The sequence below is a fragment of the Chlamydotis macqueenii genome, chromosome 2 (genome assembly GCF_036417535.1).
Source record: "Chlamydotis macqueenii isolate bChlMac1 chromosome 2, bChlMac1.mat, whole genome shotgun sequence".
In the NCBI taxonomy this organism is placed as follows: domain Eukaryota; kingdom Metazoa; phylum Chordata; class Aves; order Otidiformes; family Otididae; genus Chlamydotis; species Chlamydotis macqueenii.
The window spans coordinates 161,041,536-161,067,593 of NC_141557.1; the positions used below are offsets into that span (position 1 = coordinate 161,041,536).

The following is a 26,058-nucleotide window of genomic DNA, read 5'->3' on the forward strand; positions in this document are numbered from 1 at the left end:
GTTTGTCTTCACTAGATATTCATATAATCTCAGTTCTCTTCAGTCAATGTTCAACCTTCTCCACACAGATATATCTACCATCTGAGTTGTCCCAGTAAGTCTCTTTGTACAATCCAGTGCTAGAATTTTGTGACTGTATCTCATGGATATCACTTCTCTGACATAATCTACTGCAAAGCTCTTCATAAAAAAAAAAGTTTTTCTGTCTTTAAGTAATATATAAAGCCATTTGTGAATCCTCTAATTGCCTTAAGGAATGAAGAGAGACTTTTCTTCAGTCTTCATGTTGTGCTTGCATTTTCTCCTTTGGAGACTGTAAATATTGCAAGAACCTGGAAGCATTTACAAAGGTTGCCTTCTTCTGCCTTGCCTGGCTACCTCTGTGAATTTTATTTGGTCTTATGTCAAATGAATATGCAGGCTCGGAAGGTTTGTAACACTTAAAAGCATAGGAAAGATCAATATGGGATTTGGAAAAATGGGAAGAAATAGCCCTGATGAAACTTTATAGCCCACCAGAGAGAGGTTTTGTATTGGAGCACAGTGAAGGGAAACTCAGCCTAGTCTCACCCCACCTAACTGAGGCTCTAAATTTTGAACACAGCAGCCCTTGGGAAACATAAGCCTCTCTAGAGGGTAGTACAGCCTATTCCAAGGTCTCTTTCCACTTGCTGTAAAAGGAGCTGAAAGTGACTGTGCTCCTTTTTTAAGTGCTTAAGATAAGATGAAGCAAATCTGGGCTCAGAAACAAATCCAACTTACCTGTAAAGAAAATGAGCTCTAAAACCATCTAGTAGATTGAAGAATTGCTGAGTCTGTGCTCGGAATGTGCAGGACTAGAGGATCCTGGCACAGGCTTTCCAGCACTTAGTGTTGCTGCTGAGCATGTCAGAAAAACCCCAGTGGAGACATAAAGCAAGGAAAGAAAAGGCAAAGGACGATGCAATCACAGACTTGTCTGGTGTTTTCCTGCATGCTGCTGTCAGAAGTGTCGATCGTCACTGCATGCTTTTGCATTTTGCTAACTGCCTGATTGCCATGCATTACAAAAGCTGTTCCAGTATGTCAACATACTCCATGGAGTTCTTTTTGTTTGTTTGTTTTCTTTGTCTAGTGTGACAGTAAGCTGGCTACTAGGAATTTAGCACCACAGCTAGACAGACGATTGCAGTAATCACTCCTGCGGTCCCTTCCTCAGCAAACACCTTTCATGATCTCACGTTCATGCATTATCTTCAGCCAGTATCAGCCGGAACAGAGTTCTCTATGCTTTGCAACTTATCTCTACATGTGCTTCCTTACTTCTCTGGGGTTAATGTCCTGCAGTGACGTTACTACACACAGAATAGGAGCAGTCTACGCCAGCTACACAACCACATTCACACTCTGTACAGTCTTTAAGCCACGCTCTCAAATACACCTCCCATCTATTCCCTCTGACACACAGTACTTGAGTAGTTGCTCTGGGGGTAACATGAGATGACCTTATGCATGCACTGTCCCAACAGGTTTCCCTCAGGTCCTCTCTTGGGCAAATATTTTCTTTGCTCGCTCATGCCTGCAACTTTCTCTTCAAATAAATTTATCATATCCCCTCTCTGGCAGATCTGCACACTATCTTCCCCATTTTGATAGTAGACAACCCATCCCCGGAAACATTCAAGGCCAGGTTGGAAGGGGCTCTCAACAACCTGATCTGGCTGAAGATGTCCCTGCTCCTTGCAGGGGGGTTGGAATAGATGGCCTTTAAAGGTCCCTTCCAACCCAAACTATTCTACATTTCTATGATTCTATGGTTTTGTTATGTTCAATAAGTGTATCTTCTTCCTATGGTAGGAGTATCATATAATGCCGAAGTTTATCCAGTGGATGTTTAATACAGAGTCTCTCATTCATGTTTACAAGCTCTGTGAAGAAACAAGGGAAGATGACACTTCAGCTTTGCCTGTCACCAACTCTTTGTCTTTTTCACCTGAAAATAAAGAGCTATATTATTCACTATAGCCTAATGTACTGGTGTTATATCTGAGCGGGGACAGATTACATTAAGATTGCCAACGGGAGCAAAGTAATCAGGCAGAAGTTGCAATAAGACATTGCAAATTCAAGCAAAACATTTTGAAAAGTGATTTCAACTGGAATGTTGAGGAATTTCCTCAGGGATTTGCTGAGGGTCCTTCACTGGACGTGCTTGGAGGAAAAAATCTTTTTAATACATAGATAAGCTAAGTGAGAAGTACTCCACCATTTCATTGGCATTAAGGTGATAGTAGCAATCTCCCACATGCCTAAGCTCTATCAAGCTGTTTTAATCCTATAAAAATCTTCAGCAGAAGAAAAAGTTCCTTTTCCCTCTCGGATCACAAGACTTTCAAATGGGGATTTTAATGATCGTATTGACTTAGCCAAAAAGGTGGAAATCCTTATTCTCAAGGCTTGGAGTCTGCCATTCAGACTAGCCAATTGACCTCTTTCAGCTGATTTCAAATAGCAACTCAGCTGAAAGGGAAAGGGTGGCTCAGGTTGATGTGTTGAGTCTATATCGTCCATCACCATGTAAGTAATGGAATTCTTAATCACATCATTCATGTTTCATAGCCTGTCCAAAGAGCTCCTCATTGTTGCCTAAAGGCTGCATTAGCTGGAAGGGGTATACTGGGGTACAGTGAGGTGAAGATATCTTTGTAAGTCCAGATAGGAGATGAAGGTAGGTTTGGGACCTGGAACATCAGATGATCAACAGTCCTCTGATTTCATACTCAGCTTGTAAGCTTCATTTTTTTTTTATAAGAAGACAATGAGGATGGATGGCCTCTCTGGGAACATCTACTTTGCTTTCTTGTCTGCAGTTTTGTTCTATGTTGTTTTCTATTTCCTCACATGTGCATTGGCAAACCACTTCTGAAACCATGGTGCCATCCATAGTCATTAAGTAACTTGACTGATTCATAAAATGACAAGAAATTAAAGAATAGAGATGACAGAAGAAAGTGCAGCACCAGTACTTGACAGTGAGACTAGAAGCAGTGAATCTGCATATCTCAGTTTGGTTAAATGTAGGATTCAAGCACTTGAATAAACAATTAGGTGTATTAGAAATGTTCAAATGTAAATATGCATCAATCTGCCTTTAATTTTATCTCATCTCTTTATTTGTCAACTCCTTCCCTTATTTGTCATCTCAATCTTGTTGTTCATTGAGCTTCTGTAACCCTAAGCATCTGTAGTCTTGTAAAAAATACCAATTAGTTGAGGTTACGTGTATAACCTCTTCAATAATACATGTACGAATTTGTCTCTCTCCTTCCTTCTCTTTGTCACTTTCTGTCCCACATGTGTGCCTTAAAACAATGCAATTTCCCAACATATTTTAAGAAGTCACATTCCTTACAACTCTGGAAACATCAATTCTTTCTATGTTTTACTTTGTATGAACTGAGAAGTCCAGAAATGCATACCTGAAGTGTGGAAACCCAAACTATTTTTTTTTCAATCTTCTTTTTCTCTGATCCCTATGGTGCTCTGACATCTAAAACTCAATGGACTTCATTTTAGTCCAGCATCCATCTTCTAACAGAAGTAGCTATATCCTGATAATGTATAGTCAAAAGTATTCATTTTCAACAGTGGTTCATCAACTGTACAACTTCAGGGGCAAAAGAATATTACTTAACTTCTACAATGGTCTCAGAAAAGAAAGGAAGGAAGGAAAGAAGAAGGGAAAAAGGGAAGAAAGAAACAGAAAGAAAGAAAGAAAGGAAGAAGAGAAGAGAAGAAAGAAAGAAAAAAAAGAAAGAAAGAAAGAGAAAAGAAAGAAAGGAAGAAGAGAAGAGAAGAGAAGAGAAGAGAAGAGAAGAGAAGAGAAGAGAAGAGAAGAGAAGAGAAGAGAAGAGAAAAAGGAAAGAAGGAAGGGAGGAAGAAAAGAGAAGAGAAAAAGGAAAGAAGGAAGGGAGGAAGAGTGGAAAAAAGAATCTCTAATGAAATTAGTAGTGTAAATCTATTAAATATTCATTTTCCTACACATTTTCCCAAAATCTTACGACAGGGGCTTCCTTGCCCTATTTATATCAACCAAAAGTCAAACATTTTCACTTTGGTGATAGGTTCTTCTTTAATTTATACATGTACCTATAGTTGCTAGCTATGATGGGGATTTTGGCATCGGTCATAACTCTATTTCACTGGAGCAAAGTTTACAAAGGAGCAGTGACCTATCTTCTTTCCTAAATGGCATCTGATACTCTTAAAATTAACATTCCAGTTACTGATAGCATTCAAGGATCAGCAATTCCTGACTTTTGTTTTGAAACTCATCAATTTCTGCCATTACTGTGTATAATCATCAACCAAATTACCACTTGTCATCATATGCTTTATACATCTGTTTTCCATGGCAAGGTGAGGTGGACTTGGTCCACTGTCCAAAGTAAATGATAAATTCTAGAATCAGTAACACAAAGAAGAAGCCAATTAAACTACCTTATTACATTTTACTAAGCTGCTCCGGACCAATTATAACCATATTTCTTTGTGGTCTAATTAGGTTCAACTAAGTTCCACAGTGTGGAAGCCTATAATGAGTGAACACACGAGAAACGTGGTTCAGGCTCCATGTGAGGGATCATTAATATGCTCTGGACTGCTGCTTTGGAAGACGCTGCACCTAATTATGTGGGTTAATGCACTTAAACTAAATAGATGAATTGCAGCCATTTTCAGTGTTTCAAGGCCCCTTAGATCGACAGAACTGTAGATTAATAAGTTGTTAGTGAATGATCTGTTGACCTGTCCCATCATTCTTCACTTTCACTCCATATGCTCTTAGAGGCATGAAATGATAAAGTGGAGAAATGTGCCAATCACTACCATTTCAGTTTTGTTGCTTTCTCTGGCACTTGCCGAAGAAATGATCAGAACAGGTGAACAGCAAAATAAAACACCTGATCTTTCCAATAACTTCAGTTGACTTTGGATCAAAAGGCATCATGCACAGGAGAGAAAAGATTCCTCGCTTGCACAAAACACCTTAGATAAAAGATTGAACTCCTTTCAGCTAGCTGTAGCTGTCTAAAAGTCAGGCATATAGTCTAAAGCTATTGTTTAGTATACTGCTTTAGCCAGCTGAAAGAGTAAGTCATGCAGACTAGGTAAGTTATCTAAGTGTCAAATAAAAGGCCAAGTCATCTGAGACTGTTCACACCAGAGAAGAAACATCTTAGGGGGTATATAACAGAGGCTGCAAAATCATGATGAGATGGAAAGAATGTATTGAGCCAGGTTGTTAATCACATTTTTTGATGGAAGGAAAAAAGAGATATTGAATTACAGCAGTAGGAGCTAAATTCAATGCAAAAAAAAAACCAAAACCCTGAGGTTTTTGGTTTTTCTTTTTTTTTATATTTTTCCTTCTCAGTTGGTAGCAGACCTTTGAAACTCCTTTGCAAGCTGTCATCAGGAAATCCCCTTAGTGGAAAAAGTAAGAATGGAGACTGAGAGTTTATTAGGGAGAAAGGATCACAGGTACATTTTCTGCCCCCTAGGTACTAGTTTATGGCCAGTGCTGGAGATAGAATACCAAGTGACAAAGAGTGTTGAGATGAGTCAGTAGAACTGTATTTTATGTCCTCTCTTCTGGTGATTAAGATATAGAATTCTCTTCAGGACTTCCTCCTGGTTAACTCAAGCAGACATCTTCCCAGCACAGTAGATTTCTATATCCCATAAAAGCTTTCACATGTATTGTAAAAAGGGGCCAAAAGGTCAAAAAAAGTTTGAACAGTAGATGGTATGTAGAGCACTATCAGTTTTGACACCTATATCCTTTTGTAGATCTAGGTTTGGGAAACAGTCCCTATTTGCAAAGATCTCAGATCTAAGAGATTTCACTGACTCCTGAATGTCTTGTCTGTGACAGCAAGAGACATGCCAAATAGGTTTGTTTTCTCATGTTCACACTTGTCCTTAAGGCACCAGACGCAAGAACTACTTCCTATTCCACTCCTAAGTAAGAGAACCTGACAATTTAATAATTGAACCGGGTACTTAGCTCACTATGTTTCTGGTGTGCCTCTTTTTAATTTACTTTGTCAGTATCTTTTTAACTTTTCTTCCACTGTTGCCAGCATGCTCTAGCTCCTCATAATGTCCATGAAAATAGCTTTTATTAGAACTTTCCCTTCTCACATCCTGTTCTTATATTAACCCTCTACCCCGTGGTGGCTTGCAGGATCTGCCCAAATTGAACTGCCTGCTGTTGGGAAGCTTTGAGTTCCGTGTCTCTGCCTGTGATATTTCAAAGAAGAAAACACTTTGTCAGTATTTTCATCCAAAGGCACAGTAGCATAAACAGCTGTTAAATGGCATTGTTTGATATAGTTGCCATGAGGAAGGCAAAGGCAAATGTGTCTGTGAAGTGAGTAAAGCAGTAGAAAACATATAGACTCATAGAATGGTTTGGGTTGGAAGGGACCTTCAAAGGTCATCTAGTTCAACCCCCCTGCAAGGAGCAGGGACATCTCCAACCAGATCAGGTTGCTCAGAGCCTCATCCAATCTGCCCTTGAACATTTTCAGGGATGGGGAATCCATCACCTCTCTGGGCAACCTGGGCCAGTGTTCTACCACCCTCATTGTAAAAAATTTTTTCCTGATATCTAATCTGAATCTTCAGTTATACCTTCAGTTACAGGTGCAACTGAAGTTGCAGTCAATGGCTCATTGTCCAAATGGAGATTAGTAGCAAGTGATGTCCCTCAGGGGTCTATATTAGGCCTGGTACTGTTTAATTTCTTTAGCAGTGACATAGACAGTGGGATTGAGTGCTCCTTCAGCAAGTTTGTGGATGACACCAAGCTCAGTGGGGCAGTTAATACAAAGGAGGGAAAGGATACCATCCAAAGGGACTTTGATAGGCGCCAGAGGAGGGCCACAAAAATGATCAGAGGTTGGGAACACACCTCTGACATGAAAAAAGGCTGAGAGAGTTGGGGTTGTTCAGCCTACAGAAGAAAAGGCTCCGGAAAGACCTTATTTTGACCTTTCACTATGTAAAAAGAGGTTATAAGAAAGACAGGGAGAGACTTCTTACCAGGGCTTGTAGTGACAGGAGAAGAAGCACGGGTTTTAAACTGAAAGAGGGTAGATTTAGATTGGATGTAAGGGAGAAATTTTCTACAGTGAGGGTCATGAGAACTGGAACAGGTTGCCCAGAAAACTTGTGGATCAAGGTCAGGTTGTATGGGGCGTTGAACTACCTGGTCTCATGAAAGATGTTCCTGCCCATGGCAGGTGTGTTGAACTAGATGATCCTCAAAGGTCCCTTCCAACCCAAACCATTCTCTGATTCTATGATTTAGCATGAATATACTGTTTCATAGCAACCTCATGGAATGGCTTTTTTTTTTGAAATATCATTTGCCAAATCTGTAATACACAACAGGAGGCAGTATGTCCGTATTGTCACGTAGAGATTTCATGCTTGCTCTAAGCCAGGTACCCTGTATAGTTTTGGTAGGGAAATACTTTGCCTAGGTCATCGGTGCCAAATGCATCTGCTGTGTAATCTGGCTCATTGAAAGCTTCATCAGTCTGTCTCTGCACTGCATCATACTAATGAGGTAATCACTGAGCTTCTAATGAATGGGATTAGCGAATGGGCAAGGATTGTTTGTTCTGGATCCCTTGTTCAAATGCAACTCGAAGCTCTCAAAATATTTGCTTGCAATCAGCTATGAGCTGGGTTCGTTTCAGCTCTTACTAACTACATGGAAAACATTTTCATCACTATAGGATTTGCCAAATGTGCTGACAGAGACAGTCTGCACTTTGCAGTGGATTTAAGTAGGGAACTCTATTTCAGAAGTACACTCTCTGTAGTAAGGTAAAGCAGTAGGTATCATAATTCATAATTTCATGCCAGCAGTAAGCTTGGCTGGAAAAAAAAAAAGAGTATTGTTCTATTAATTAGCTTTTCTTCATAGCAACTAATGAATATTTAATATTATATATAATGATTCAGTTATGTAGATTTTCGTAGGAGAAATCTAGAGAAAAATCACTAGAAACTCTGACTTTTGTTTCTTCACCAAATCAACTGCACTGATTTAAGAAGTTTCACAGTTTTGACCCTGAGTGAGCTTAAGCACCTGCAAGATTTCTCTGAGCATTTTCTGTGCTCAGCCTTTACTGACGAAAGACTGTGTCAGCTTTTTGGAAAGGAAGCATGTAATTGAAATCAATGCAGGTGAGAATCCAGTTTAATATTTGTTATTCTTTTCTAAACCTTCACAGTAACCAAAAATCCATAACATATAGAGGTAGTTGACTATTTTTTCTTCTAGTGAGAAACATTTATGTCAAAAGATACAACTTTTCATGAAGAAAAAAAATATATCATTTTGTGAAAGTGTCTTTAATAATTCCTATGACATTTTAATTAAAACCATTTTTTAAATGCTTTATTTACTGGAGGAAAACTACATTTATAGGACACGACACATTTAAAGAAGAATTTAAATGGCATTTTCAATCATGATTTCAGCAGAAAATATTGTGAGTGAGAATGGAACAAAATCCCAAATGATGATTGCATTGAAACCTATGAACTGAAATCCAATGCAAAATTTGAGATTTTTCATGAGATACTTTGCCTGATTTTTTTTTTAACTGATGAAAGATCTTTTCCTTTTATAAAAATGCTAATAATATATCTTAATGTTTATTTGTTCTGCTCTTTCACTAGTGTTTCTCATAAATAAATGTGGTGTTCTATGCATACAATGGGATCAAATAAGTATTTAACTGATGTGTTTGTAAATGGCACATATAACTGTGAAATTGCTTAGCTTAGATCCAGCAGAGCAAATTCTAAAGCAGCAGTGCACGGTATGAGAATCTGAGCTAGATTAATTTTTAAAATGTACAAAAACAACAACAAAAAAGAATCACACAAAACATGTTGTCTTTCATGGTTTTAAATGAACAGAACCGGAGATCAGAAGCATGTTAAAAATGCAAACAATAAAGATGAATTAACAGCTATGTATCTTAGAGCACACTGTATACCAAGTCTGGAGGCAAAGAAAGAGCATTTCCCAGATATACAGGGGACATAATTAAAATCTGTAACATAAGGTAAAACATGGCTGCAATTAAGGGGTAAAAGAAAAAAAAGGAAAAATTGTTCACAATTATACTAACACACAGTATAAAACTTAGCTTTTCTTTCGTACAATTAGTGTTTGTTGGCTACAGTAGTTTTAATACGACGTGATCAGTACAGCAGATGTTGATGTAGGGCCTGAATGTCAAATGCCTTGAGAATCCATTCCACTTCACCGGGTGATCGGGGGATCTGCAAAAGCAAAAATAACTGATAAGTATTCACAGGATTCCCAGAGAATTGCTGATGTAAAGTTTTACCAATGGAAGGGTGGCTACTCCAGGTGGTCCCAAAACGCACAGTCAACAATGAAGCAGGCATAACCTTAGAAAAGTGTATTTTCTCTGATTCCAGCCTAAGGTAACTGTGGAAGTGGAAGGAGTGGGGACGCTGAGAGTAGAGACAAAACAAATTTATAAAGAAAATACGGCAAAAAGCCTGCTGAAGCACAGAAAAGAGGAGATTTTGTGTTCTCTTCAACGCCAGCACTTCCCATACCTGGAGGATGATGCATTTAGTTTTAACAATACATTTTCCTGCAAAGTGGACTAAGTCTAGAAGCCAGAGTATGACACTGATGCACTTCTCAGGAGATAATATATCTGAGAAATCTTAGTCTGTTTTCCATTTTTCCATGCAATGAATCCATTAGACATTTCCTCTTGGTAGGAATAACTCACTATACCATGTGTAGATCTCTAAAATATAAAATGTTTACACTATTTATGCAGACAGTTAATGGAAATAAAGAGGCAATTTTTTATGAAAGTGAATGTTTCTCTCCAATTACTGTAAGGGAAACCTCCTAGGAAAGACATCAGCACCTCCAAGACAGACATCAGCACTATAGACTTCTGAAATTAGACAAATTGTATTTTTTGCACTAACCACTCCATGAAGCAGGTCCGTGTGTTTGTAGTAAATATTACTATGAAAAATATAAGCAGGTTTTTGTAGTGTTTGTGTTTATTCTACCTCTACTTCCTTAGTTAATATTGTTTGTGTCTATATGCTATGCAAGACCATCTAGTCAAACTTGGTATCAAGGGAAAGGAAAAGGATGAAAAATAGTCTGTTACTATTATTGAGCCCATAATGGAGAAACATTTTTTTTTTTACTACAGATGAAAGCCTTAAAAACACTCTTTGTTTTAGTCATGCTTTACTCTAAACCAACAAGGAGTCAAAATAGAGCAGAGATCAGATGCTCCACTCCTTCAAAGCAACAAAATACAAAACCACGTACATATTGTTATTTACGCCTATTATTAAAATTGTTCATAAGAAGATATCATTTATATAATCTTTTGAAATCAGGTGTCTGTTGTGTGCTGTGCTGCATATACAAACCATAGAAGACAGTTCCTGCCTTGCATTCACATAAACACCACAAAAAGCAAACAGAAACACTCTTCTTCAGTGAGAAAGGGTATCCTTCCAAAGATGACATTGATCTCAGCTAATTTAGGGTGTAGATATTTCCATCTGAGTATAATGGCTCCCAGGCTCCAGGCTTCTATTACAGTCATTACAGATCTAATCAATATACAGTCAATGAATTTTTAGGGTGGGGGTGATTTGAATAAAGTCACCAACTTCAGAATGACCTAAATTTTACTGATGGTTATTGGCTAGCATTAACTACAAAGGGATCTTTAGAATTACTTTGTTAGACGCAGAAATGTACCCTGTGGAAACCTAAATCTAGAAACACAAATAGGATGAGGGGTAATGGTTCTAAAATAGAGGGAAGCACATTCAGACTGGATATAAGGAAAAAAATTTTTACAATGAGGGTGGTGGAATGCTGGAACAGGTTGCCCAGAGAGGTGGTGGATGCCCCATCCCTGGAAACATTCAAGGTCTGGTTGGCCGGGGCTCTGAGCAACCTGATGTGGTTGGAGATGTCCCTGCTCCTTGCAGGGGAGTTGGACTGGATGACCTTTAAAGTGAGGGAGAGCTCACACATGCTTGTGTACAGGGGAGAAAGAACGCAGTCTAATCCAATCCTGTGGACTTTGGGACAGGCTTTTTGTCCGAGAACTAGGATGAAGGATGCCATATGTTTGACATGAAAGCAGACCCTGCCACCACTACAAGCCATTACTCTTGGCAGGCCCTGCAGCTACAGGGGATTATGAATCTTGTTTCATAGGCAGGAAAAATATTCAGCATTGCAAAAGCCATTTAAAATAGAAACAGATAATACGGACTTGACTCTTGAGTGTAACGAGAGAGATTCTCCAGACACTATCTAACTACAAGATATACTGGGCCAACAAACCAACAAACTTAATACATGTTTTTGGTTTAGATTAGGATAAAAAAATGAGTTATTTTTAGTTACTGAAAAAGAGTTTGAGGCCTGTCATACTTTCAGGTTTTGATTAAAGAGAATTTTACTATTTGCTGTAAGAATAGCTATGCTGAGTTTAGTTCTAGTTCTAGTTCTAGTCATGGACTATACAGTCCTGTGTTAGCTACTGTACAAATAGAGAACTATATTACAGTCCCTAGAAAGAAAAAAAAAATTAATTATGCTAGGGTAGATTTTTTTTTTTTTTAATCTAGGGAACTTTACCAGTAGAAACCTGGGTGATTCAAGGTTTTGCCCATCCATATTTCTGTGAATCATTTCTACTACCTTCACAGTCAACAAAAGGAAACGGGCATATTGATCTTGACTTTTTATCCCTAAAGAGAGAGATTAAGAAAGGAAGAGGCAAATGAAAAAAGACCTTGCTGCTATCAGGCTGCTAAGATTACTCTCCTGTGCAGACTAACAGATTTCTTTCCTGTGAACTGCAAAACCAGACTGTAATAAGCTGCTCTAATTTTGTGGTAGTTCTAAGTTGCAATAGGGACTTCAGCTATGGATCCATCCTACAGCCCTCCTCAGCTTCAGAGAAGCATCTTTCAACTGTCTGGGGTTTACAGTGTAGACTCTGCTCATTTATTTAGGCTAGTCTGTTCTGCCTGTGAATTAAGGAACTAGTCTCATGGGAAGATAAATTTTTGAGAATAATAAACCAATTTGATCCTACCTGCTGTTGTTTGAAACCAAGTGAGATCTCTGTCTTTCCCCTAAGTAAATATAATGACACATATCACACCGTGTAAGTAAGTTCTGGTGATACAACTTTTGACTTTTTCAAATTTATACAGATTTATGGCTTCGACATAAACGTTAATCTCAATGAACTTCTCTGTTGGAGAAGGCTCATACAGATAATTTATAGTTCATTACTAATAGTAGTTGACCACTATATACGCAGAGATTTTTTGTCTGTTGAGTGATTCCTTGAAAGTGTGAAACAACAGCATTCATTACAAGCTGACTAAGATAACTAAAGTATGCCTATGAAATTATCAAGTGGAGGTCTGCATCACTGAAAGAGGAGAGCTGATCCAAACCTCAGTGTTGCAGTTTAGCCCCACTCAGGACCAAGCTATGCAGTCTCTCACTCACTCCTCCCACCCTCCGAGGGAATAGGACGACAGATAATAGAACAAAAAAGGCTCAAGGTTTGATACAGACAGGGAGAAATCATTCAAGTTACCATTACGGGCAAAACAGACTCGACTTCATGTGATGGTTTAGCCTGAATTACCACACAGTTTCTTGCTCACCCACCCCCTCCCCAGGGGGATGGGGGAGAGAATTGGGAAGGAAGGAGAACTCGTGGGTTGAGATGAAGACATTTTACTAAAATAACAAGGGAAAACTACAATAATAACAGAATATAAGGATATTAAAATATACAAAGTGAACAATATGTGTTTTCTCACCACCCGATGTCCCAATGACCAATATAGCACGTCCCGAGCAGCGATCACGGAAACAAAACCGAGCGGCAAGCAAAGAAGCAAAAGGGAGCCAGCAAGGCAGAGGGAACAATGCCAGCAAAACGAGGAGGAAAGATGAATGCCAGCAAGGCAGATACCTGCCCTGGCCAACCCCCACCTATATACTGAGCATGACGTTTATGGCATGGAATACGCTCTTTGGCCAGTTTGGATTAATTATTCTGTCTGTCTTTCTCCCAGCTTCCTGCATCTGCAAATTAGCAAGACTTGGAAAGCAGGACGGTGTCCTTGGTCTCATTCACAACAACTGGTATCATCAGGGTGTTTATCAACATTCTTCACACATTAAATCCAAAACATACCAGCTAATGAAAGAAAAAATTAACTCCATCCCTGCCAAAACCAGGACATTTGGGGAAAATTATTTATTTCTTATTAAAACCAAAGCAGGATAATGAGAAAGACAACAAGATAATTTACTCCTCCCTCTTCCTAGGCTTAACATTACCTCTACCTCCTTTCCCCATGTCCTCATCAGCACAGGGAAGAGGGAATGGGGGTTACAGTCAGTTCATCACATCATTTTACACTGTTGGTTCGTCACTGGGAGAAGAACTCCTCACATTCCTCCCCTGCTCCAGCGTGGGGTCCCTCCCACAGGCCACAGTCCTTCGTGAAACTGCTCCAGCATGGGTCATTACTTCCACGGGGTGCAGTCCCTCCAGAACGGCTGCCCCAGCATTGGTCCTCCATGGGCCACAGCCTCCTTCGGGCATCCACCTGCCCCAACGTGGGGTCCTCCATGGGCTGCAGGTGGATCTCTGCTCCTCCGTGGGCTTCCATGTGCTGCAGGGGCACAGCCTGCTTCACCATGGGCTGCACCACAGGCTGCAGGGGAATCTTGGCCAGGAGCCACATTACTGCTCCCCCTCCTTCTGAACTGACCTTGGCATCTGCAGCCGTTTGTCTCACAAGAAATTCTTCACAACAGGCAGGCAGACTCCTCTCACGTTCTTTTCACATCTCATCTCCTCTCCACTTCTTGCAGCCGGGCCAGGCCGAGTCAGGTGCAGTTGGCTGCCCAGTGGGAGGCCAGAGAGTGAAGGCTGCAAGGCCCACAAGGCTTGTGCCTCCCCCTCTCTGCCCCGACTTTTTCTTCTTCACTTATTTTTTTTTATTTTTCCCTTTCTTAAATACGTTACTGCAGAGGTGTTATCATGGAACATTCTGTCACCAATTGGCTGAGCCCTGGCCAGCAGCAGATCCACCCTATCACCGTCCAAGTCCACCAGACAAAGGGGAAACTTCTAGCAGCTTCTTATGGAAGCTGCCACCGTAGCCCCCCCTCACTAAACAAAACCAACACTCTCACTAAAGTCAGTGCCAACACTCTCACTGACTTTATCTAGCTTTGCATCAGAGCAATATGAAAGTTCTTACAGTTGCTCTGCAAAGTCATAGTCTGTAAACCCACCCTGTTGAAGTAACTCTGAAGTAACTCAGACCTAATAACCCAAGAGTCTTCTGCCAGAAAAAAAATGCAATAGCAGGGTGATGATATACTCCATGCAATATTGGTTCATATTCACTTAGTCATTTATTTCTCCTGTGTATTCTCTTAACTGCATTATTGGGACCCAGCAATCACCTTTGATTCAACTTCACTGAAAAAATTTATTTTTTAGCTTAGAAATATGCCCCCTCAGAAATCCTGATCCTTTGGAAGTCGGGGGGACATCTGGCCCTGACATCAATGGCCTCAATTTAGCAGCTGCAGATCATTGGTAATATAGGAGTTTCAGAGGCAAATATTAATGCAAGTACATGGGCATCTTTCAGGGACTGTCACAAGTTTAAGACAGAAGTGTATCTTATGGATAGTACGGGTTGATCCTAAAGCAAAACTAAATCAAGAAATGAGATTATATAGGGAGCAAAACAAAAACAAAAACCAAAACAAAAAAAAAATCCCAAACCCATACTACATGCACATGTTCATGGTCCAAGAAAGATAATGTCTCTGTAAGCCAGCTCCTTGGAATTCAGTACACTAAAAGACATCCCAACCATTTTCCAGCTTCATGATAAAACATTGAAAATGCCTAGTAAGAATTTACCCCCATACATTGCTATGTCTGAGCTGTAAAAAATTGTCTTAGCAATGCACATTTCCTATCAGTGTTGCAGGACCTGGCAAAGGTTTTTAAGAAATTTGGAACTGATAAAGTAATGTAGACCTATAAAAAAGGTCTGTAGCACTGTCAGAAGCCACAACTAAGAGCCAAAACTGCAGAGTATGATGTAATTATGGCAAGAAATATAATAGGTGATATCATAATTCAGAGTGAATATTGCTAGCTGAACTTTGGGAATCATGAGAAAATCTGTTTCACAAATGTGGAATGTCCAGGGCTTGGCAGGTAACCCGTGGTGGATGAGATGAGAAGAGGGAAGTGGAAGCAGTAATTTTGCCCAATTTCTTCAAAACAAGGGCTGCTATAGAAGTAGCAAGGCTATCTGTACAAGAATTTTTAAATTATCTGATATTCAATACGTGTTATATCAGATAGTGACATCACAAGCTCTACTCTGATTAAATGACAAGTGAATAACGAATCTCAGCAGCATTATCGTATCACAAGAAAACAAAGGGAAAATCTCCTGTTTATGAATTAACTGACCTCATTTCTTCTCCCCTTATGGCACATTGTGCATGGCAGATTTGTGTATGATCCCAAATCCAAGACACAATTCCTTTTCAATCTCTAGTAACTTCTTATCATTTTAGTTGACATAAGCTCTGAATGCATTATTTTGAGGTTGTGTGAAGCGTGACAAATGGGTTCTGACAAGTTCCTTCACTAAATTTTTTCGGAAATCTCTAGCACAAACCTGAAGCACAAACTTACAAGCTAACGTAATCCACCAAAGACTCAATGACATTTTACTAACTTTCTCTCTGGCCAGTTTTTTTGGTCCGTAAGAGCTTCAACACCTCCAACCATTTTTCTATACCTCCTGCTTTTGACTATTGACTTTTAATGCTGATCACACTGTAGATACTTCACCACCTTATGCATGGGTTATCCCCATGTTTATTGCTTCAGGCTAGGGTCCACCAAGCCACCCACACAGTGTTATAACTTTTCAGATCACTTGCAAAAGAAGAGGCAGGAAAAATATTGATGTGTCCAAAGCTGGCATATAGAAATATGCAAACAAGTAATCTCATTCTCTGAACAACATGAGCTTAAAGGAAGAACTCCTTCATGTCTATCCTAAAGCAAGTCAGGAGAGAGAAGGAACCAAAGCCACTTAAAAATAAGGTCTTGCTTCTTCTCAAGGTCACAACTCACAGAATATGCTTCCTCCAAAAAATGCACACTCATTTTCTCTTCATATTATCTTTCATGTAGAAGCATTGTCACCCTACTTCTCAAAAAAAACCACCTCTGTCATTTGGGATTTCCTTCATAACATTCCAATAACAAACTAAATAAATGTATCTGGAATCATCTTATTCAGAAGAATGAAATGTGGAAGAGTGAGGCTCAAGGTGCAGAAGGGTTACGACTTCATTTTGTTGCCTTGAAAAAAAAGGTTAAAGTTGCCAGCAATGCATGATCTAAACCTAAGTGACATGAAACAGATGGCACTGAATGACCAAGAAAATAGCGTTGGTCTTTCTCTGTCCATGAGCTCGCTTTGCACTTTAAGTCGCATTAACTTTGCCGACTACAAGATGGAGCCTTTTTCCCGCATGTACCTCTTTATTTTCAAAAAGCAATTTAGAGAGCTTTGAGAATGGAGACATTGTTAGGTTAATACTGAGAAATTCTGTTTCTCATGAGAAGGATAAAAAGGAGAACGTAGCACAGAGATGCTAGATTCGCTGGCATTTCAGAACAGGATGTTTCTTCCTGTTGCCACATGGAACAAAAAGGTGAATGATTTTGTTCACCCTTTTGCAAGTGCAATGGTTGTCAGGTAAAAGCTGCTGGCAGAGAACAGCAGGGGCAGTGCTCCCACTGCTGCTCTTTAATCAGACTTCTGCAGTAATGGAAGCAATTTGAAGATGTTATCTTAAAAGACAGAGGCACCACCACTCACATGGACTATTTTCCTCCCGCCTGCCTTCAGGGTGCTCCAAGGCAATCTGAACATATTTTTTTTTTTAACATGCTTTAACCCTTGTGTACAGTACACACCTCTATCCCCCAAATGTCATGGACAAGTAACTAGAGTCTCACTCGTCTTGAAACAAGCCACATCTCCTTTGGTCTGTGCAGTCACTGCCTTTCTTTCCCTAGAAAGACAGGGCTCCCAGACTCACATTTGGCAACTCGTGTTGTGTGGAGGGAGGAAGGAGAGAGAAAATCAAGTTTATGAATATGCTGAATTATTCTGGGAAGCACTCAGGATAAGATTGAAATGAGAGACATAAAACACTGGCCAGATAAGATATCATGTGCTGGAGACTAATAGAGATTAGACAGCAGAGCTGACGAGTCATCAGTTTGCACCCGTGTGGCAAATCTTATGTAACTTTGGGAACATGCAGAATTACTGGCATTTGACTTTCAGCTTGAATTAACTATCAGGAAGAAAAATGCTGACTCAGATTAAAATATGTCTGGTTGCAGGAAGACAATTTCAAGGAGACAGATGTTTAAACACTAGAGTATGTAGTCAAGGCTGCCTAGCGTGCAAATCACTCAGTACTCATTCAGCGTATCATCACTATTTCACCATCCCTGAGAATCTGCCAGGAACCATGGGGAAATACCAGGCTTTCGCCTTGCAGCAGCATTTAACCACAGAGCAAGTAAATCAGAGCTGTAAAAGGTGACAGAAACCCTTAAATTCTCATTCACCTGTTAGTGGAAATAGAGCTGATCAACCCTAAAAAAAGCCCACAGAAGACACCCAACATGGTTAGCGTTAAACTCCAGCTGTTTCAGCTTAAGGGAGCAGGAATTGTATGCTCTGTACTTTGCTTAAAGGTTACTGGTGGAAGAATAACATGGTTTGTGAAGAACTAGAGAAAATGAGAGCTGAAAGCTCACCTGTAAGGAAAGAAAAACATAGTGGGAGACTGTGTACATCACACAGCAGTGATGCTGTCTTACACAACAATGGATATTCCAGCGCAGCAGCCCTGTGTATTTACATGCAACAGATTGCATTTAATCTACCTAAGATTTTTTTTTTTTTTAAGGATTGTTTAACTATGAAGGGAAGAGAAATTATTTTAGTCAATCAGGACAGAGATGTAATGGATAAAACTCCTAGTTCTAGAATTAGAACTGCAACTTGTAATGTTTTCATTAAGAACAGCACTAGAAATAAATTGCTGCACAGAGAGCTAATTAAAAACAGAACTAATAAATTCCATAGATGTAGATATAAAGCATTTTTTGCATCTATCTGAACACTAGCTGTTATTAACTCTGGGTGATGCTGGTTTTACATACATATGTTGGTGTTATTCATATAGATGTTGCCAGGGCTAAAGCACTGAATGGAAGTATGCTTCACAAGGTTGCTTCGCTTACGCACTACCAATAAGTACTAGATTAATGCAAAACCTAATCCCTTCAGAAAGGAGATATTTTAGTAGTCACCAGGGAGACTGAAGCAGTTGGTGCCTACATCAGAGCAGAGGCTTGTGGTCTGGTACTTATAGATAACTCTGATAAGCCTTTTGGACACCTTCTTGTTTGGTCCTCAGTTGGCCATAAATATAAACTAAAAAATAAACTAAAAAATAAATGAAGGTAAGAATAACTGAGTTAACTTTCCCTTTGACCTCTCCCATCATCCTTCTCGTGTAAGTTGGTGAAATATCCTGTCTGTTGTAGGTTGGTCACTTTTTCTACTGCCTCAGACAAATAGATATGGAGCACTGTGGATGAGATTCTTTTAATCCAAATGCAAACGTTCCAGATCAACACAAGTCACCCTCATTTCCCTTTAGAGAGTGAGGAGATAAAAGCACTTCTGGAGGACAGTCCAGCTCACTTTTAACTAATCTATTCAGCAACTCAGAAAAATTTGCCATAGCCTGAAAGAGAGCATCAGGGGAATAATTTAGATTTAATTGTCTCAACTTCAATGAAATTAATCCCCCTCTGCTTGTTTTATACTTTACTTCTGAAATATTTTTTATTATTATCTTATTCTGTTCACAAGTTTTAATGGCTTGCCTTGTATATTTTCTCTATAAATAAATCTTCAGGGACCAGATAGACCAGTGTTGCAACCATGAGTATAACATAAAAAGTCTACCTTAATTAAAGTGTGCCCTGGAAGTGATTTTTTTCCTTTCTTTCTTTCTTTCTTTTTTTTTTTTTTAATGTACACAAAAAGTGTTCCCATTTTCATATGGAGACCAGATTATCCTAATTTCTTTGGGCAGTATTATTGGAAATATGCGTAACTCTTATGCTAGATCCTCCTGGCAGCTATCTAATGAAAGCCTCATAAATTCTTTAGTTACCGCATGGATACAACTTCATCTTGTTCTCCTCATAATGTTCTTCACACACGGAAAAGCAACCCTCTCCTCTAATATGTATGTTTTCCTGCTATCTTCACCAAAAATGAAAAGATAAAATGAAATCCACAGATCGAAGGGAAGAATGGAAAAATATTTCAAAAAACAATCTCCGTGTTACTAAGCAAACAATGGTGTCAGAAGTCCCTGAGCAGGAAATAATCAGAGACTTGGACAGCGCCGGAGGGAATATCCTATGCACATCATCTGTTATTACTCTTCCCTAAGTGCCGGCTTATGGGTGCTGCTGGAGGCAGTAAATGGGTGAAATGTTCCTGTTGTACTGAGTCGGTGAGAGATGAGAGTCAGTGTCCTTACATCCTCAAAATCAGCTCTGTCAGATTTATCAGAGTGCTGCATCTGTTTGACTCCTCTCTGTCTATTACCGCTATCGTGAAGAGCATCAGTAAAGGGATTATGTAGACTTCCAGAAGTGTTTTCATTTTCTTTTGAAAAAAAAACCAGAAGTTTGTTGCGGAAGGAACATAATAATAAGTAGTCACTGAAGAGCCGGTTATACATTATACATTCTGCTTTGTGCCTGTGGTTCTGTTTATGTGAACGGAAATGATTAAGATTTTACTTACTCTTTAGCATGTAGTGCTATAAGGGATTAACAGACAAAAGATGAAGTATTTAAGGGCTCCAGGAGACACAGAGAACTTTTGGGTATCAAAGAAGCCTTTTTACAGCTAAAGACTGTTAAAAAAAAGGCAGACGAAGGAAAAAAAAGGGATATCCATTTAGGTATTTTTAACAGATCTTGGATAGCACAGTGACTGAGGTCTTTGACATGCTTAACATAAAAGTGAAAAACTAGTCTAGACAAAATACAAGAGAGTAAACTGCAGGGAATTACTATGAATCTATAGAATGGAAAGAGATTTTGGAGTTATCTTTAAGTCTATGTCTCCAGAGTTATTAGAAAAGCAGAATAATTCTGGTAGTTACTGACAGCCGCCTCCATCCAGCACAACTGAGATCTCCTAGACAATAACAATTAGCAATGAATTTTGGCGCTGCCCACTGCCTTTTTCAGTGATGTTGCTGGACGTCGTATTTGGTGTGACTGAGCAGAAGCCTACACATCCTCACACACACCGAGCAGGAGGAGATCCTCTCTGAGATACTGAGATTCACCCTTTACAAGAATGACAGTGGCATTGAAAAAAAAAAAAAAAAAAACCAGACAAAGAAATAACAAATCTGTAATATTTATTGTAAGTTCTACTGTGTTCCCAGAGTACACACATATCTGTAGCAGCAGTAATGAAGCAGACCAGGGGAGGGAGGGATCATGCAGGCTCAGGAGACCACTTTGCCTGTTATTCCCAACAGTGAAGATGAAGGAGATGTGAATCATTATGAGAAGGATGGGAACACTCACGGATACACATCAGGCTGTACTTTGGATGAGCTTCATCTTTTTTTCTTTAGTGAGGAATAGCAAATATTTAAGGGGAAATTGTGATGCTACTTAAAAGCACTTACCTAATTAAACCTCAGATACAGAAATCTTTATTCACTCAGAGATCCACACTGTGTTGCTTACCACCTAAGGCTATACCTCAGCCATATTAGCGGAAGGAGTTCTTTTTGTATTTTAACAGAATGGGTGTGTGCTAGATACTGGGGTTGGAGCAGAGGGGAGAATGAATGAAAATGTAAGCCAAGAGAATCAAGAAAGAAAGACAAAGTTCAAAGGGTGAATTCTTATTGGAGGTCTTGTTTCTTTCCTAGAAAGAACTTCTGTTGTTACCAAACCCTTGGACTCACACTCACTGATCACAAACCTTTTCACAGTAGAGTTATGATGTGAAGGGTTGTCCTTGCAGCAGAAATACCACTACTGGTATTTCTGAGTTTGTTGGCCCAACCAATAGTTGCATGAGTTTAGGAGCAGGATTCAAGTTGGTGTAGTGTTTCTTCTGCTGTACCTTCCCCCTCCAAGGTTCTGCTCACAGTGTGTATTGCAATATTAACAAGTTTGATTTGTATCAAAAGGAAAAAACCAGCTGGAACACCTCAGAAGAAAAAGTCAGTGTCACAGCATGTTGTAGAGAAAACATAAAATATAAACTCCAAGTAAAGAGTCAGAAAAGAGAGAGTTATTTGAAAATAAGCCATGTATTGGGTTATCGAGCTTTCAGATAGATCCTGATGTCTATATTTATCTCAAATTTTATTTCCCAATCTATCTGTAGATCTGTCCATCTGTGTGGACACATTAGGTCTGCTCGTGGCTGCCATCTTGCAAGCCTTTTAAGGGGCCCTGTAGGTCATGCCACACACATTATCAAACGATATCCTTAGATCGTTATAAATTCTGATATTAAAATTACTACCTTTTACCTAACACTTTAAACATTTTTGACTGGAGCTACCTGTTTTATTTGTCCTGCTTTATTTTGTTTTATTTATTTCTATTGGTGGCTAATACAGTTTTTCTCCCAAACATTCATGATTTTCCATCAGACTTACTTACAATATCAGCTTCTGAAAGGGACAGCATTGATGTATAATAACACATCTGACTGCTATTTTCTGCCTTCCTTCACCTCAGCCTGGATCCATTACTTTGCCTGAGATCAGACTTTGCTAATAGCTGCAAAAATCATTGCATTCTCCAGATAAAAGGAAAGACTGAAATATAATATGCTGTTCATTGCTTGCAGAATTTTCCAAGTAATTGATGATATAAAGGCAGGGATTACATTGTAAATTTGCCCAATGACACAAGGTGCACTCAGTCATTTCCACGCATGGGATTTAGTTTCTTTGCCCCCACGTGGAAAACAATGGCAGAGGGGCATGTCCCTGAATGTCCTACCTGGCTAGCCCTGTTTTGAGTAGTTTGCACTCAATAATTGAGAAGAAATTGTCATGGATCAACTGTACACACGGGTAGGACATCCCTAAATCCAGCGTGGGGCTGATGCAGCCAATAACACAGTTTCAGCAATGCATATGCTTTTTTTTTTTTTTGCCTTAGAAATGGTTTTGCTTTTTTTTTTTGCTTTTTTTTTTTTTATTCTCTTTTCATGGATCTTGTCCAGTTCATCCAGTGTTATGAAAAATGAAAGGAAGAAGCATTTCCAATCTGAGCAAGTGAAAGTAGCTATGATGAACCCTCTGTTAGAAATAAGAAAGCAAGCATTATTGCGGGAACCATTTTTTGTGAGGTTGATTGTAATACTACTGTAAATACAGAGGGTCTAGTTCTCACACTAGAAACATTTTATGCTTAATGTAATTCAGTTTATGGCACCAATGCACTGCAAGAATGGTGTAAAATGGCATTAAAGTTAATGAGAATCAGGCCTAGGGATTCTAAATTTTGCTTTTTACTGTGCTAGAAATGACTTCTGTTGTTTTATAGCAATGTTTAAAAGTCAGTACAGAGACATTATAAATAAAAAATCCTGGGTCACATCCATCCATTCATCCATCTATCCATCCATCCAAGAAAAATGCAATGCAGCAGTTGTTACAGAGTCTAAGCCCTGACTGAATTACAAGTAGGACTAATTTGGCCTTTTAAATTTAGATGTTGATACAGTGCTTTCTTTAAATCCATGTCTTTCAACCATTTCAAATCAGCAACACTTTATTCAAAGGCAAAAGTTTTCATGAGCCTCATTTTACATTTCTTCCGTGAGTAAAAAATGAATTGAGGATAACAATGATAAACCTAAGTAATGTATTGTGAATATGTTTCAAAATGCTGACAGAAGATATTTGCCCTTGCATGGAAGAAATGCTTGGGGAAAACAGAAACAGAAATTTCCTTTCCTTTCAACTGTAATAACCTTTTTAATGACTTGTGAGCTATCTGATTGATTGTCATGAAAACTCCCTGTTTCTGCTTATGTAAGGATTTTATTTATTATTTTGATACTATTTGGCTTTCTGTCTCCAAAATTGGTTGGAGCCCAAAGGAAAGTATTAAAAAAGAAATCCCAAATTTCCGATATTTCATCATTTCAACAGTTACATTATAACAAATATTCAGTTGTCTCAGGTACTCTCAAAGCTGTATTTTGCAGAAATATTATACTTCTATAAGGCTGAAGAGAAATATAACAGAAATCCAATAATACAAACATATTGAGACCACCCGGCTATTTGGAGGAGTGAAAGTCTGTATGACTACAAAAGAGTAGTTGCAACACATGCAGATATTCTTTGCATTTTCTTACTAAAAATGAACATTTTTACATAGACCAAACCAACACAAAACAAAAAAAATACTTCAAGTATATTTACTACCACACACATTTTGAAGGCAAAGGGCAGCTAATAAACTTTCAAATAATCAAGATGTTTGGAATATTGCTTGAAAAATGTGAAGAAAGGAGAAATAGACTTCTCTTTCTTTCCCCGTCTGGGGATCAAGACAGCAGAAATCCTTTCCTGGTGCTATTGAGCACTTAATACCTTGAAACACAAAGGTTGACAATTAAAATTTCTGTTTACAAGTTGGTGTAATTTGCTCCCCTCCAATATATGCTAAGCAGTTCTGGAAATGCATAACATGTTTGTGTAATTTGGTGGCTTCTCATTTTTCAAACTTCACAATCAGAGGACAGACATTCTTAGTAATGCCATACTTTTGCCTGATGCTTCTGTCTTTTTTAAAAGCAGTGACAGTGTAAGAACTACATTTCCTTTGTAGAACTTGTTTCTAAACTGAATAGAGTGATTTCCAAGCCTATAAAACCACACTACTTAAAAAAATAAATAAATAAAAAAAATAAAAGACAGTTTGCTGAAGCAAGTTATCCCATGAAGAATTCACAACTACATGGGCTACCCTCACTAACATCACCAGAACATCACTCTTTGACATATTCATGAAACGTTATACAATAGAAAAGCTAAATTTTCCTTCACCAGCACATCCATCTCCTTCTCCCATATGGCATTTCCCTCCTCATATTTGCATTTGAAAGCCTTCTACTGTAATGCCTTCATATCATATTTGAGTAGGAGATCTCGGAAGAGACAGCTTGAAAGAGAAACATCTGTCATGGGCTCTGGTGTGACATGCGGGAAGTGGTTTTGTGGAGTTGTCAGTTCATTTGGATTTGACAAGCATGTTTTTGCTACTTCGACTCAATTTCCTGCACTGCTCATGCTGTCTCACGAAGCATTTTTTAGCCCATGAACACTAAATATGTACTATGTTCTACCATTTATATGAGCCATGTCTCTACATAAATGAAAACTCACTAGTCTTATTGGTTGGAGAGAAGACTGGCCATTGCCTTAACTCTGAGGAATATAACTGCCTGTGTGCTACTCATTTTAGGGATGATATGGGCTACCAAATGCACTGTCTAGATCCGTGAGGACCACAAGGACCTTGGCATGACAAACTTGAAACTGGAGAGTCCAGGTCTCACTTAATTGTTTTATATTAAGGAACACTTACAGTGACAAAAAAGCTTTAGTGATGTTCTGCCAAGAGTTACTGCCCCCAAAATTGATTCAGGGGAAACAGTACATGTCATTGCATCATTTCCAGCTAATAATTTAAATTAAGCATGAGAAGATACTGAGTTCAGGACAGACATGCCAAATCCATATTTGGGCTGAAATTGCCAGATGAAAAGTGAGGATGAAGAGCTGGAGTAATTGCTTCTTAAACCATTTTAAATAGATCCTGAAGTCCACATTCTTCAGTGCCTTATTCCAAGGATGTAAGTGCTTGAAAACCTCTCTTATCCTACTGCAAAACCTCCAAAATCCTGCTAGATGAAGATGTTGTGTTACTCCAAGGGTTTCCTTGAGAGTGCTTTTAAAAGAAGTGTAAATTGTGGGATGCTTTTCTCTTCTTTTCATAAAACATTTGGAAGAATGAGAGAATAGAGCATCTAATGTATTTTCTCTTTTAGCAGTATCTTGTTACATGTAAAGTCATTAAGAATGATTAAGTGATGATGTTGAACACTTTAATAATGTAATCAGAAACCTGAGAAACTATGGGAAATGTAAAATCTATATAATTTGAGTCCTAATTCACCCAGTTCTGCTGCTGTTGTGGCTTTGTGTAGCTTCATCAGAGCAGGTATGCGTGACATCTACCTTGGCACAGAGTGTCCAAGACTTACTTTGAATTTCACTCCATTTGTGAGAATAAATGAAAACTCCTTGGATTTTAATAGTAAATCCCACTGATGTGGGTTGTGTTCAGTTCAGAGGAAGAAGTCATGTTTTTGAAAATGACAAACAAGAAAAAGGAAAAAAACCCAAAACATTAATTACAGCTTGAAATGAAATTGTTTGGGATCACTAATTCAAATCCCCTTTCAACTACTGAGTCAGTGAACTTGTAAAAATGTGGCAAATGTTGTGCTACAAAACTAATATTTTTTATATTCCTATTCTGGTAGATGATGGTACGGTGATCAGCCTTAGTGGAGTACAAGAGAGGGATCTGAAGAAAAACGACTTGGGTTTATAGTGTCTGCAGCATCACTCAGTCTTTCTGGTGTCAATCTCCAGCTAACTGCAAAGTTCATTAAGAAACAAAG

The 26,058-nt window shown here is 38.8% G+C and overlaps 1 protein-coding gene across 7 annotated transcripts in view; it reads right to left on the reverse strand.

Moving 5' to 3' along the window:
* Positions 1-8,955: 8,955 nt before the first annotated feature.
* Positions 8,956-26,058, reverse strand: part of TSNARE1 (t-SNARE domain containing 1) — a 490,264-nt gene continuing 473,161 nt past the window's right edge. For all 7 annotated transcript variants that reach the window (XM_086741344.1, XM_086741345.1, XM_086741338.1 and 4 more), the window contains one exon: positions 8,956-9,351. The gene's annotated coding sequence lies outside the window, so the exon portion shown is untranslated. The remainder of the gene's footprint in view (positions 9,352-26,058) is intronic.